Source organism: Arvicanthis niloticus, chromosome Y (genome assembly GCF_011762505.2).
Source record: "Arvicanthis niloticus isolate mArvNil1 chromosome Y, mArvNil1.pat.X, whole genome shotgun sequence".
Classification (NCBI taxonomy): Eukaryota; Metazoa; Chordata; class Mammalia; order Rodentia; family Muridae; genus Arvicanthis; species Arvicanthis niloticus.
The window spans coordinates 12,418,439-12,433,991 of NC_133431.1; positions in this window are offsets into that span (position 1 = coordinate 12,418,439).

Genomic DNA, 15,553 nt, shown 5'->3' on the forward strand with positions numbered 1-15,553 from the left:
AACAGATGTGGTACAAAAGAGGTTGTTTGGGGGGCAGGGAGATGAGTGAGAATCTGGGGAAGGGAATGAGGCACAAAAGAGGACCTGCAGACAGACAGACAGACAGACAGACAGACAGACAGACAGACAGCAGAGAGAGAGCCCTGAGAGTAAAAAAAGAAAATAGAGAGAAGGCATGAACTGAGTCAGGGAACAGAGAGAGCTGTGTAGCTGGTGGTCCATATATATAAAGAACACCTGACAACAGCAGCAGGTGATGGAGGCAGTGAATGACTTAAGCAGTTGCTAAGTCCCTGAGAGCAGAGCATTGAAACTGCCTGTGCACTGACAACTACAGAGGCAAGGTTCACCCAGGGAACAGGAAACGAAGAGAGAGTTTCAGATATTAAGGATGAATAAAACAAAATGAAGACACTGGGTAAAAAATGTGGATTCTAGAAGTTTCCTAACCCTAAACAACTAGGAATTCTTCAACATATGAGAAGGGAAAACTACAGATGATTGGAATAGAGGAAGAAGAATATCAGCCCAAAGATCTAGAAACTATTTTTAATGAAATAATAATGGAAATTTTCCTAAACCAAAGAACATGCATGTGAATGTACAAGAAGCATCCAAAACACCCAAGAGATTGGAGGGGAAAAAAGTCCCTTTACCTAATAATAATCAAACACTAAACATAAAAAATAAAGCAACATAAAGAACTGCAACAGAAAAAAATTAATAAAAAGTAAACCAAAGAAAAACAAGTAATGTATGAAAGCAGATCTGTTAGATTTATGCCTGTCTTCTTAAAAATAGGTTTTGTTTGTTTGTTTTCAAGACAGGGTTTCTCTGTGTAGCCCTGGCTGTCCTGGAACTCACTCTGTAGACAAAGCTGGGTTCAAACTCAGAAATCCACCTGCCTCTGTCTCCCAAGTGCTGGTATTAAAGGTGTGAGCCACCACTGCCCAGCTATACCTGTCTTCTTTATGTATACTATAAAAGACAAAAGGGTTTGGACACATGTGCTGCAGAGTCAGGGAAACCACCCGAGTTTCTACAGGAAAGCAACTGGTCCAAATGTTTTGGGCAGATTCAGAATCAGCCATGACACTGAGGTTACTCAGAGGTCAGCTCCTGACCTAACAGGTGAGGAGCATCACCAGGGACCTCACAGGTGGTCACATCTAGCTGATGCTTCCCATGCAGTTCCAGAGAGGACCCAGCATCCCAGCACCCACTGCTCAGCTGCCTGCCCCTACCCATTGTGGGCAGTGATCCTGTGCTCACCATGACTCGATTTCAGAGCTTCCTTGGGGTCTCCACACAGCACCCACAGCAGAGCTCAGAGCAGAGCACAGATGACCATTCAAGCCTGCACAGGAACAGCAAACTTGCAGAATGGCACCTGGAAGAACCCGCCTCCCTGTCTGATTGGCAGGTCTGCCTGGGATACTTGATTGGCCAGTGAGCCTTACCACTCCTTAAGGTTAAAGTGTGCTTCCAGACCAAGTTCTGACCTTTTCCAGAGCTGACCCCCTGTAAAGGTGGCTGCTTACCCCTCCCTCTCTTTTGATCTCTTGATCTATTGCTCTGTCTTTCTCTTGTCCTCTTGGGCTCTTTCCTTCCCCCTTCTCTCTGCACATGCTTATGCCCAGCCTCTACTTCTCTACTCTCTGCCTCTCTCTGCATTTCTCTGTCTCTACTACCCTCTAAACTCTCCTTCACATGTCCTGAATAAACTGTATTCTATACTATACTGTCTTGTGGCAGGCTCCTCAGGGGTAATAGCTGTCTCAGCATGAGGCATGGTCCCTCCAGGGGAAGAAATATCTCAGCAGGAGGCATGAGCCTGCTGAGACATGCCCTTCCCCAACACCTTCCCACACACCCATAGAACATATTCCATCTGTTTTTGAAGAGAAGTAACTATGGGGAGGAGGATACCTGGCTGTCAAAAAGTAACTGTGGGGTAGAATTTTAGACAGAATGCTAACTGCATTAACATTAAAGAGGGGTTTTAGGAAACAAGCTTCATGCTGGACTCAGAGAAACTATGGCTCCCTTTCACCAGATGACAGATATCAATCAACCCTGGAGAAAATCCAGAATCATAAGGGAAACACAGTAGAGCACTATTGGTAGCCAGCACACCTTCATTAGTGGCAAAGTGGAGAAAAACAACAGTTGTATTAGTACAGGTTCTGTAGATAAACATAGCTCAAATCATAGAGAGAATGAATCTTTGTATATAAAAAGGTTATTTAATAAAATGTCCCAATAAAGGCTGTTGGACAAGGTAAATTAGAAAAACAAGGACTGGTGCTTTTCATGCTCCAGAATATTACAGCTGATCTTCAATGAATACCAGAATTCTGAAGAAATAAGTACTTAATAATACCAGTTTTAAAATGCAAATAAACAAACAAGTCATCTTTGTTTTGTAAAAAAAAAAAAGGTAAGGCCAATATAAAAAACAAAAACACTACCCTGTTCAATGTCCTTTATATATGTAGGTTGTCAAAAGAATCTGTAGCCTAGATTAAAGGTGGATCTGAACATCTCGAAACATCAAGATTAATAAATGGTTTTTCACTTCAAAAGTTGTAATTAAGAAACATGCCCCACGCCGTGCAGTGGTGGCACACACCTTTAATACCAGCACTTGGGAGGCAGTGGCAGGGGGATTTCTGAGTTCTAGACGAGCCTGGTCTACAGAATTCCAGGAATGACAGGGCTACACAAAGAAACCCTGCCTCAAACAACAGAAGAAGGAAGAGGAAGAGGAGGAGGAGGAGGAGGAGGAGGAGGAGGAGGAGGAGGAGGAGGAGGAGAAAGAGGAAAAGGAGAAGGAGGAGGAGGAGGAGGAGGAGGAGGAGGAGGAGGAGGAGGAGGAGGAGGCGGAGGCGGAGGCGGAGGCGAAGGAGAAGGAGAAGGAGAAGGAGAAGGAGAAGGAGAAGGAGAAGGAGAAGGAGAAGGAGAAGGAGAAGGAGAAGGAGAAGGAGAAGGAGAAGGAGATAGGAAAGGGGAATCGAGGAGAACCAGCAACAGGTATGGCAAGAGACAAGATAGGACCAGAGGGGGGAATGAATCATAATCTGCAGCTGGCTGGGGGGAGGGGGTACACTTAGGATGTGCCAGAGACCAGAAATAAGTACCAAGGAGTCTAAGGTTGATCTTAGCTGAGATGTATAGCAGTTAGATATGGATGATGAAGAGGCCACATCCTGCATCAGGCAGGACCCTTAATGGAGAGTTAAAAACACCAACCAATCAAAAAATCTTTCTACCCAAAATTTGTCCTGTCCACAAGAATACAATCTACAACATAGATCCTGTCCAGCAGTAAAATAATGTTGTTCTTGTTCTAACTTGCTACTCTGCTGCTGTGATTGACTCCCTTATGCAAAACCATCTCAGGTAATAAATGTTTGTGGTACATGGTTCTATCAGATCACAGTCCCTCATTTTGGGAGATTAGATTAGAAACTGAAGGCAAAACCATGGACACACACTGTCTCCTGGCTTGCTCTCTTGCTTGCTCACTCTCTCATGCTCAGCCTGCTCTCTCATCTAGCCCAGGACCACTTGCTTAGGGATATTGCCACCCTCAGTGGAAGAGCCTTCCTAATCAATCATCAACACTATCTCTCACAGACATAGAAACCAGCCATTCTGATGAGGGCATGCCCTCAATTGAAGTTTTTTCAGATGACTGTAGCTCTGAAATGCTGAGAACTTAAGACAACTATGACACAGACACAATAATAAATGAGGAAGTTATAACAACCAAAAACCAATGAGCTAACCATATCAATTACAAGAGCCCTGCCACCACAAGAGGTAGTTGGAGTTGTGGCTGAGCAAGAACAAAATAGGGAGGGCACCTGACTCAGAGCAGGGAAGGATACACTGGAATGGGGAGCTCAGAGGCTGTGCTGACCTGGGGTGAGTTTCTTTAACCCTGGGTTCCCAGGCCAGTGCTACCAAAGAGGAGGCTAAAACAGCTGGAAGGTGGACAGAAAAGCAGATTGTCCCACACAACTGGAAATGGCCACCAACAAGACATGACCTCTTGTCCAAGGAAGATATGATAATTTTGTTAGACTTGATGAAGAATGACCTTCCATCTTATGACAGCTCCAAGTTCAAAACTAGAGTCACATATGAACTGGGCAGAGGGTAGTTCAAGAGGTGGAAAATGAGTTCTTTGTATTTCTACCCTTTAAAATAAGGTAGGCAGAGCCTGATTTTGCCCTGGATGCTGTCTCAAAGAGCTCTCTGTCATGGACTAGTCAATGGGTCTAGGTCCTGCTGTTAAGGATTTAACCCAAGGTGTGTGGCTCGAAACTAAATTGACTATGTTGGAGTCTGTATCTTTTCCTCAGTCAGAGAAAAACAAATTGCAACACACAAAATAGACAGCCACAAGGTGGCAGTAGAGGCTATCCAGAAAATTCCTCCACTTGGACAGAGGAGAAAATGAAGACAGGATGGCAACTGTGAGCCCTGTATCAGGGCTCCATGTCTGCTCTAACCTTCCCAGAAACTAAGACCAGAGAAACACTGTCCACTATACCAGACTCTGGAACATCTTCAAAGGACTTTGGGGTTGCGATTCTCCAGCGTATCCACTGTAGCAGGGTTCCATGTTCAATTTAGTCATCTCCCTTCACAGATACTAAAAAAAACCCTGAAAACCAAAGCACACATACAAATCTGGCAGACAAGCCACTGACACAGAAACAATGGTGGATATTAAAAACCAGTCTTTAAATCCTTAAGTTGGGAGTCCTGAGGGTATTGGGGTTCCAGTCAATGCACTAAGATGTTATGTCCAAGTCACAGAGACCCCAATGACCAACAATCTATTGCAATGCAAACACATGGAGGTCTTTATTATGAGCTCTGTAATAAGGATTCTCACCAGTCAGCCTCACATGAGATTGAAACTGACCGACCAGGTCTAGGGGTGCTGGGTATTTATTGCAGTTACAGCAAGATTGGGACATTAACATGCAGGCCAGCAATTTAATATTTTAAAAGCTGCATGACTGGCATAATCTGCAGGAACCAATGAAGGGGGCAAAATCATCTGACAACCATGATGGGTAGGCTAAATTTTTTCTGTAAGGTGTATTAGTTATCTATTTGTAACTTGATCTTGATGTTGTACCTTGACTGGCTGTTGACAAGGGGGGTTTGTCATAGTATGTTTGCTCAAGTGGACTTTGTGCACTCTCAGAAACAAAACTGATTGGGCTTTACAAACTCATCTTTGTGTCTGAGGTCCTGATTATTGAAAGATGCTCCTGTTCAAGCACAAGCCATGCTTAGCAGTTGAAAAGGTAGTTTGTCCAAAGACCTACCTCACAATCTGTTACTGCACTCTCTGCAACTGTTTTCCTGAGCAGGTACCCCACAGCTCTGGAATCTCAAAATATTAGGGTTTCAAAGTTAACTTCAATATTACAGCTTCTTGTTCCAGTATCTGGGATCCACACATGATCCTCTGTGCTGCTCAAAAGAGATTGGGTCACTTCTCCAGCTCTTCCATCTATAGCACTCTAGGATCTGGCTGACTCCACTTTACTGCTGCTGCTGTTCTTTCTGCTCATCCCATGGGACTGACATCTTCAATGTGCTGGGTTCCTCCCCTTCAACTAGGATTCACTCTGTTCCTGTCATACACTCCCTTCACTGGGCCAAGCCTTAGCTGCTCTGCATGAGATTCATTCATGCCTTAAAAACCAATACCACCTGGGTGATTCTCACACATGATCAACTCCAGGTCCACAAGGTACAACCTTGGCTATCTCTGGAACACAACATCTGTTCCTCTCAGAAAACACTTACCAGAAGATGTCACCTCAGTAGTGCTGGTTTCTTCTTCAACATCATCACTAATTTTCTAACTACAGCCAACCAGCATCAATTGTCTCAGTCGTCCCTTCTATTCTTCCCTCTAAAGCAGAGCCACATGGACAAAGCTGCTGAGTTCCTCTGCTTGCTGAGGCTGGAACATGGCCCCTTCTATTACATCATCACCAGCTTTCTATTTTTCAACAACTTCACTGCCTAACCTCGGCTGTGCTTGAACTTGCTCTGTAGATGAACCTTGAACTCAGATCTGCATGGCTCTGTCTCCTGAATTCTGGGTAATACATGTGTAACACTTTGTCTGTACCTAAGCTTTTCTTTACCTAAAACTTGTTCTGTACCAGGAAGACTTGAATCAGAGATCTGCTTGATGCTCATCTTTTGGGATTTAAGGCTGTACCTCCATGCTTGTACTTAAGTATTTTATTTTGGGTCTTAAAATGTAAGCCCAGAGTAGTAATCACAGTCCATCTATGGTCAGTTTCACACATACTGCTGACCCTTGTGTCCTCATGAAAACAATGACCAGGTGACAATTGAAAGATATAAAAATTTATAAAGGGTATGGAAAGTTTGCATGGCCCTCTAGAGCTGAGCCAAGAATGTAGGCCAACTGGTTCACTAGCTCCAGGTTCCAGGAACTGGCTGACCACAAAGAAAGCAGAACTAAAACTACAGGTCAGGTGGGTCTTTCTGGGAACTGGCTGACCACAAAGTAGATGTGTACCTTCCCCCCACCATGAGCAAGCCTGAAGAGACCTTGTTTACCACAACAAGGTCAAGTGACAGGATCTAGGTGGAGTTACCCACCTTGGCTGCCCAGAACACAGAAGCAGAACTGCCCCTGGGCTTGCCTTGAGACATCTCCACCGTGACCTGGAATGGACTATGGATTATCCCACCCATTTGAAACCAGGAGGGGTTGTGGGTTGGGTCTTCCCCTTTAAATTGAGAGCTGAACATTAAAGCTTGGGGCCTTGATCAGAGAACTTTGTCTTGGCCTCATCTCTTCTTGCCCTCCATCCCCTTTCATTCCCAGCCCCCCTTTCAGGTGAACCCAGTTGACTGGTGGCCGCGGGCGGCTACATAGATGGTTGAGCAAGATTCAATTCCTGAGAAAAACATGTACAAGATGTTTCCAACATGACCAACTGAATGATGGGCTGGGACTTTCCACTACTATTTTTATGAGGTTCTTCCTTGGTTTCCCATTCGACACCCCCCCTCCGTTTGTGCTTTTACCTTTGAATACCCTTCTCCCCCTGGCCTCGGAGTCCACACCCCTCATTATGAGTCTCGACCTCAGCCCGGCTGATTCCTGAAATAAAGCCTCTTTCTTTTTGCTGGCCTCGATCTCCCAAGACTAGAGTGAGGGTCTCCCCTTCTGGGGGTCTTTCAACAATAAGGCCCAACACGATACAGTTCTCTTTTATACAAGTCTGAGGGCATGTCCATAGGTCCGCCAGCCAGTAACTGGAGGCAGCTCCAGTCATGCCCCTGCCTCTGATTCACAGGTGCCTCCACATGCTCACAGGTAGCCTGGAACCTCTGCTTCCACCCGCCTGACACTGTACCTGGAAGCACTGGTCATCTCCCCGTTCTTTGGCAGAGGCAATCGGATCGAGTTGCATGGTTTGTGATGTCAGAAGGAGCCCGCTGATACCACGAGGACTGCAGTGCTCCTCCTGGATCACAGCAGCAGCAGCAGCAGCAGCAGCAGCAGCAGCAGAGGTCTCCAGGCTGGGGGTGAAGGCAATAGGCTCTGAGGGGATCTCCAAACACCTGCCCTGTGTGCCGGCCCCAAGTCTTCATGGGAAATGTAGTCTCCAACCTGATGCCATCTTGCTTTTTTCTCACGACATTATGGGATATGTAGTTTGAAGGCCTGCAGCCATCTTGGATTGAGTTTGCTACGCATAAGCAGTTAGTTCTCTGACAGTCATCTTGGCACTAGTTCTCATGGGAAATGTAGTCTCATGCTGGCCACCATCTCTGTGTAGCCCTGGCTGTCCTGGAACTCACTCTGTAGACCAGGCAGGCCTTGAACTTAGAAATCTCCCTGCCTCTGCCTCCCAAGTGCTGGGATTAAAGGCGTGCGCCATCAATTATTAATCATTATTGGCTATTGATTAGAATTGATTACTGATTATTGGTTAGCATTGAGTGCTGAAATGTAGGTTACCCTAAAACTAATTATAAGCCCAGGCTGACCTCAAGCTCACTGACCTCAAGCTCTCCTGCCTCTTCCTCTCAAGCATTGGAGCATTGGAATTCACGCACCACCACACCTGGCACCAAAGAGTAATTGTTGTTGTTGTTGTTGTTGTTATTATTATTATTATTATTATTATTATTATTATTATTATTATTGGTTTTTTGAGACAGAGTTTCTCTGTGTAGCCCTGGCTGTCCTGGAACTCACTCTGTAGACCAGGCTGGCCTCGAACTCAGAAATCGGCCTGCCTCTGCCTCCCAAGTGCTGGGATTAAAGGTGTGCACTACCACCACCAGGCCGAAATAAGTACTTACTAATACCAGTTTTAAAGCACAAATAAACAAACAATTCACCTTTGTTTAGTAAAAAAAAAAAAAAAAAAAACTAGGGCAAGTACAAAAAACAAAAACACCACCCTATATACATATTTATATATATTACAGACATATTTATATATATTACAGACATATTTATATATATATTACACACATATTTTTATATATTACAGACATATTTATATATATTACACACATGTTTATATATATTACAGACATATTTATTTATATTACACACATGTTTATATATATTACAGACATATTTATATATATATATATATTACAGCCTGTTTTCTTATGTAATTCAGGACCATCAACCCGGGGTGTGGCACCACCCACAATGCACTGGGCCCTCCGGCATCAATCTCCAGTTAAGAAATGCGCCCTACAGGCTGGCTCACAGCCCAATATTATGGGGTGTCATTATCATTTTCTTAATTATCGTTCCATTCTCTGAGACAACTTCAGCTTGTGTCGAGTTGACATAAAACTCTTCGGCACAGTTCTCAATAGAGGAGGGAACAAACACAAAGAGACGCCTTTTAAACATTTCATCAAACAGCCGGGCGGTGGTGGCGCACGCCTTTAATCCCAGCACTCGGGAGGCAGAGTCAGGGGGATGACAGGAAAGAAATAATGATCAATAATCATGCCAATCAATAATTAATACCAATCAATAACCAATAATCAACACTAGCCAATAACCAAAGTAATCGATTATCATGATAATTAATAATACATAATCAGCAGTCAATGCTAATCAATAATCAATTCTAATCAGTAGTCAATAACAATCAATAATTGATGGCACACTCCTTTAACCCCAGCACTTGGGAGGCAGAGGCATGACATGATGGTAATGGAATAATCGATAATCACACTAATCAATAATCAATAGTAGTCAATGACCAATAATCAATAGTAGTCAATGACCAAAAGTGATCAATTATCGTGATAATCAACAATTGATAAACAGCAGTCAATGCTAATCAATAATCAATAATCAATAAATGGTAATCAATAATTATCAATGCTAATTGATAACCAATACTGATCGATAATTGATGGTGCACACCTTTAATTCCAGCGTCAACCAAGCGCCAGCAGGCTCAGGAAGTGGTCCCCCTGCCTCAGGGCTCACCCACCGCAAGAGCCGCGGTCGTGTGTGAAAGAGGGCGATGGAAGGGAAAGAAAAGCAGGAAGGTTTGGATACTGTGAGGAGATGTGTGACTGGGGAGGCGAGGCTGGAGAGGGGTAGCCTGATGTCATGTAAGGAGTCGGCCCTGACACCTGAGGCCGTGGTGAAGTCCAGGCTGGAGAGGGGTAGCCTGATGTCATGTAAGGAGTCGGCCCTGACACCTGAGGCCGTGGTGAAGTCGAGGCTGGAGAGGGGTAGCCTGATGTCATGTAAGGAGTCGGCCCTGACACCTGAGGCCGTGGTGAAGTCGAGGCTGGAGAGGGGTAGCCTGATGTCATGTAAGGAGTCGGCCCTGACACCTGAGGCCGTGTGAAGTCGAGGCTGGAGAGGGGTAGCCTGATGTCATGTAAGGAGTTGGCCCTGACACCTGAGGCCGTGGTGAAGTCCTGGCCTGTGTCACTGCTGACGGCCATGTCTGGTTCCGAGGCTATACAGCAAAAGGGAAAGTCTGTGTCGATGTCTATGGCTCACATTACCACAAAAGGCCATAAAGATGTTCCTGTACTCGACTGCCACGCTTTTAAAAAGTCCATGGGGTCCCCTCCATGTTCATTGATTATTTATCGTTACTGGTTATTGATCAGTATTGATTATCAATTATCGATTGGTATTGATTACTGATTGGCATCTACTGCTTATTATCAATCATTGATTTTTTACATTTTATACTTTATTTTATATCTTACATTTTCATCATCATTGGTTATTGATCACTATTGATTATCAATTATCGATTGGCATTGACTGCTAATTGGCATCAGCTGCTGACATATTGATTTGCATCAACTGCCTATTGTCATCAATTATTGATAGTTAATGGTTATTGATCAGTATTGATTATCAGTTATCGATTGGTATTGATCACTAATTGGCATCAACTGCTGATTATCAATCATTGATTATTTTTGTAGCTTTTTCAATTCTGGTATCCACTAAGAAGCGATGTCCTGCCTACCCCCACAGTGCCCCTTTGTACCTGCAGTGGGCAGAGGAGCTGCCCCAAGGTCATGAGAGCTCTAGAGCTGTCCCTGCCCCTCTGTATCTGTGACCCTCAGGAAAGTGAGAACCACACATGGCCTGATCAATATCCCAACGCAGACCCTGTTATCGGGTGCCCTGGTGAGCTGGCATAGAGAGTGTGACTAAGGGAGGACTGGCTGACATATTGATTTGCATCGACTGCTGATTGTCATCAATTATTGATCATTATTGGTTATTGATCAGTATTCGTTATCAATTATCGATTGGTATCCATTACTAATTGGCATCGACTGCTGATTATCATTTTTACATTTTATAGATTACTTTATGTTTTATATTTTCATCATTATTGGTTATTGATCACTATTGATTATCGATTATTGATTGGCATTGATTGCCAATTGGCATCAGCTGCTGACATATTGATTCTCATCGACTGCTGATTGTCATCAATCATCGATTATTATTGGTTATTGATCAGCATTGATTATCAGTTATCAATTGGTATTGATTACTAATTGGCATCGACTGCTGATTATCAATCATTGATTTTTTTACATTTTATAGTTTATTTTATATATTTTCATCATTATCGGTTATTGATCACTATTGATTATCAATTATCAATTGGCATTGATTACTAATCTGCATTGGCTGCTGACATATTGATTTGCACTGACTGCTGATTGTCATCCATTATCGCTCGTTATTGGTTATGGATCAGTATTGATTATCAGCTATTGATTGGTATTGATTACTAATTGGCACTCATCTGCCATGAGCGAGGCTGAGATCCCCACACCTTCCCCCATGTCAACAGCTGAGTTCAGGAGAGACATCACCAGCGTTGTGAGAGCCTGAGAGCCGACCCCACCCCTCCCTCGCTGTCGTACTCAGCATGGGGGACCCTGCACATCACCTGGGAAGCACAATGGAGCCGCCCTAGTGGGGAAGGTGTGGGTGAGCCGCCCCCGAGGGCAGGAGAGCAGGGTAGCTGGCCTCGCCCCTTGCTGCGTGTGGCGCTGAGTGAGACAGCCAGTGAGGTGTTGTAGACGTCACCCTGGTGGTATGGGTGCAGGAGAACTAAAAAGCTGACCGACTAAGTGCCGGGACCCGGATCCAGAAATCTGTGTTCGTTCACCCCAACATCGACACCGACTGTGAACGACAGGAACGTGTGAGTGGGGCCAGGCCCTCACGTACACACGAGAATAATTTCCTAAAGAATGATTTTCTCAAGCTTTTTTTCAAAGTATTAAGGTTTTCTAAGACTCAGGGGCAGTGAGACCAAAGCTGGTTGATGGACCCCCGTGAAAGGTGTGTCTGGTTTCAACACTCAGACACAATTAGAAAGCATGTAGTCAATGCAACCTACAATAAATACGGTAGAAAAGACTAAACTGATTATAGCTTGACGATTATAAAAGCCTTAAACCGTGCAATCGCCCTAGTTTGAAATCCAGATTCTCTCCCAACTTCACCTCTTGCTGTCATCACATCATAGAGATCTGCTGCTGACTTCCATATATGTCTCTGAAAACGCGCAGATCCCACCTTCCAAAGGAAGACTATTATTTCCAATATTGTATTGATTTCTAGACCAGTACATGATTGAGACCGAATAATTTGTCACCTTTAAGAAAAATACAAGAGACGTTATAATTTATCTTTTTGGTTCTCTGTCCCACAAGTTCTATAAACTTGAGGCCAGGTCGCTTGTCACATCTGTGATATAGCCAAGCAAAGGTGGGTCAGGAACATATGCCCAACACAGCCAGACAATCACTCCTACAGTCTCTGCTCCACACTTTGTCGCTTTACTTGCTCCCATGAGTATTTTGTTACTTCTTTGGGGGGCGTCGTATATATGTTTGTTTATTTTTAATTGGATATTATATTTACATTTCAGATTTTATCCCCTTAACCCATTCTCCCACCAACCAGAAACCTCCTATCTCATCTTCTTTCCTGCTTCTATGAGGATGTGTCCCCACCAACTCCCCCACTCTCACATCCCCACCTTCGAATTCCACCCCACTTGGTGTTCAGCCTTCACAGGATCAAGAATCTCCTCTCTCACCTATGTCCGACAAGGCCATCCTCCCCTATATATACATATGGAGTCATGGGTTCCTCCCTATGTGCTCCCAGGCTGGTGGTTTAGACTCTGGGAGCTCTGGTTGGTTGGTATTGTTGCTCTCCTCATGGGGCCACAAACCCTCTCAGCTCCTTCAGCCTTCTCTCTAACTCCTCCATTGGGAACCTCATGATCAGAACAGTGGTTAGCTGTGAGCATCTGCCTCTGAATATGTCAGACTGTGGCAGACCTCTAAGGAGACAGCTATATCAGGCTTCTGTCAGCATGCACTTTCTGACATCCACATCAGCCTCTACCTTTGGTGACTGCACATGGGATGGATACCCAGGTGGAATGGTCTCCAGACGGCCCTTTCTTCAGTTTCTGTCCCACAGTTAATCTCCATATTTGCTCCCTTGAGTATTTTGTTACTCCAAGTAGGACTGAAGCACGCACACTTAGTCTTCCTTCTTCATGAGCTTCACGAGGGCTGAGTTGAATCTTGGCTATTTTAAGCTTTTGGGCCAATACCCACTTAGCAGTGACTAAATACCATGTGTGTTCTTTTGTGATTGGGTTACCTCACTCAGGATAATATTTTCTAGTTCCATCCATTTACCTAAGAATTTCTCAAATTCATATTTTTAATAGCTGAGTACTCCATTGTGTAAATGTACCACATTTTTTGTATCCATTCCTCTGTTGAAGAACATCTGGATTCTTTCCAGCTTCTGGGTATTATAATTAATGCTTCTATGAACATAGTGAAGCATATGTCCTTGTTATATGTTGGAGCATCTTCTGGGTATATGCCCAGGGATGGTATAACTGGGTCCTCAGGTAAGGCTATGTCCAATTATCTGAGGAACTGCCAGCCTGACTTCCAGAGTGGTTGTACCAGCTTGCAATGCCAGCAACAATAAATGAGTGTCCCTCTTTCTCTACATCCTCACCAGCATCTATGATATCCTGAGTTTTTGGTCTTAGCCATTCTGACTGGTGTGAGGTGCTATCACATGGTTGTTTTGATTTCCATTTCCCTGATGACTAAGGATGTTGAGCATTTATTAATGTGTTTCTTGGCCATTCAAGTTTCCTCAGTTGAGAATTCTTTGTTTAGCTCTGTACCCCATTTTAATAGGGTTATTTGGTTGTCTGGAGTATAATATCTTGATTTCTTTGTATATATTGAATATTAATCCTTTATCAGATGTAGGATTGGTAATAATCTATTCCCGATCTGTTGGTTGCCTTTTTGTCCTATTAACAGTGTCCTTTCCCTTGCAGAAGCTTTGCAATTAGATGAGGTCCCATTTGTCAATTCTTGATCTTAGAGCATAATCCATTGGAGTTCTTTTCCTGAACTTTTCCCCTGTGTCCAGGTATTCATGGGTCTTCCCCACCTTCTTTTCTATTAGTTTCAGCGTATCTGTTTTTTCGTGGAGGTTGTTTATCAACTTGGACTTGAGCCTTTTTCAAGGGGATAAGAATGGATTGATTTGCATTCTTCTACATGCTGAACTCCACTTGATCCAGCACCATTTGTTGAAAATACTGTCTTTTTTTTTCACTGGATGATTTTAGCTCCCTTGTCAAAGATCAAATGACCATAGGTGTGTGGGTTCATTTCTGTGTCTTCAATTCTATTTCCTTGATCTTCCTGCCTCTCTCTGTACCAATACAATGCAATTTTTATCACTATTGCTCTGAATGACAAGAACATTAAGTCTCTAAAGATAGAAATTGAAGAAGCCCTCAAAACATAAAAAGATACCCTGTGCTCACAAATCAGCAGGATTAACATGTAGCCATCTTACCAAAAGCAGTCTACAGAATTGATGCAATCCCCAACAAAATTCCAACACAATTATTCACAGAGATAGACAGATCAATTCCCAAAATTATTTGGAACAACAAAAAACTCAAGATAGTGAAAACTATTTTCAACAATAAGAGAACTTCTGAGAGAATCACCATTCCTGACATCAAAGTGTACTACAGAGCAGTTGTGATAAAAAACCTCATGGTACTGGTCCAGAGACAGGCAAGTAAATCAATGGAATAAAATGGAAAACCGAGAATTAAACCCAAAAACATGATTACATCATCTTTGATATAGAATTCAAAACCATCTTGTGGGTAAAAAATGTATACTTAACAAATCATACTGGGTCAAGTGGCAGTCAGCATGGAGATGAATACAAATTGATCCATTCTTATCTCTTTGTACAAAATTCAAGTCTAAGAGGTTAAGGCCCTGCATACAAAATCAAATACACTGAATCTAATAGAAGAGAAAGTGGAAAAGAGCCTCAAGCATTGGCACAGGAAAAAATTTAATGAACAGAACACCAATGGCCAAGGCTCTAAGATCAGCAATTCACAAATGGGATCTCAGAACACTGAAAAGTTTCTGTAAGAGAAAGTACACTATCATCAGGGCAAAATGGCAACCTACAGATTTGAAAAAGGTCTTTACCAATCCTACAACCAATAGAAGGGGAATAACAAATATATACAACAAGTCAAGAAGTTAGTCTTCAGAGAACCAAATCATCCTATTAAACAAGTCATCCTATTAAAACTGGGGTAGAGAGATAAACAAAAAATTCTCAACCGAGGAATCTCAAATGGCTGAGAAGCACCTAAAGAAAGGTTCATCACCCTTAGTCATCAGGGAAATGAAAATCAAAAAGACCCTGAGATTTCTTCTCACCATAGATGGCTAAGATCAAAAACTCAAGTGCGAGTAGATACTGATGAAGATGTGGAGAAAGCGGAACATTTTTCCATTGCTGGTGAAATTGTAAGCTGGTAAAGCACTCTGAAAATCAGTCTGGTGGTTCCTCAGAAAATTGGGCATAGTGCTACCTGAGGGCCCAACT